Here is a 336-nt window from a genome sequence, read left to right as displayed (position 1 = left end):
TACAGAGTGAAAAGAGCATCCTGGATGAACCAGACTCTCCTCTAGAGGTTAGAAAGGTTTACATAACACGTTCTCCCTTATTACTTGTTACATTTAAACGCTTTATTTAAATGCATAACATGTTGGTGAATTCGTTTGGTCTTTTCTTGTTCAGCACCTTGGAGAGCAATATAAAGCATTTATACGTATGTAATTTAGTATCAGAATATAATCAGTCTTCTCTTTAATACTTTGCATGTTTTTGAGAGGTTTTTTTTGAGAGAAATATTTTTTTCTAGACATTTAGATTATATTTTAATGAAGATACTTTATCAACTAGGACTATGCTATAATATC

General features: G+C 30.7%; 1 protein-coding gene across 1 annotated transcript in view; it reads left to right on the top strand.

Annotated features, from left to right (window-relative positions):
• Positions 1-336, top strand: part of LOC116696691 (protocadherin beta-16) — a gene marked incomplete at its 3' end in the record, with an annotated part of 5058 nt that overhangs the window by 3478 nt on the left and 1244 nt on the right.

Source organism: Etheostoma spectabile, chromosome 10, assembly GCF_008692095.1.
Source record: "Etheostoma spectabile isolate EspeVRDwgs_2016 chromosome 10, UIUC_Espe_1.0, whole genome shotgun sequence".
NCBI classification, from domain to species: Eukaryota; Metazoa; Chordata; class Actinopteri; order Perciformes; family Percidae; genus Etheostoma; species Etheostoma spectabile.
Note: the sequence above shows the minus strand (reverse complement) of the source record. Positions and strands in the feature narration are given on the sequence as shown.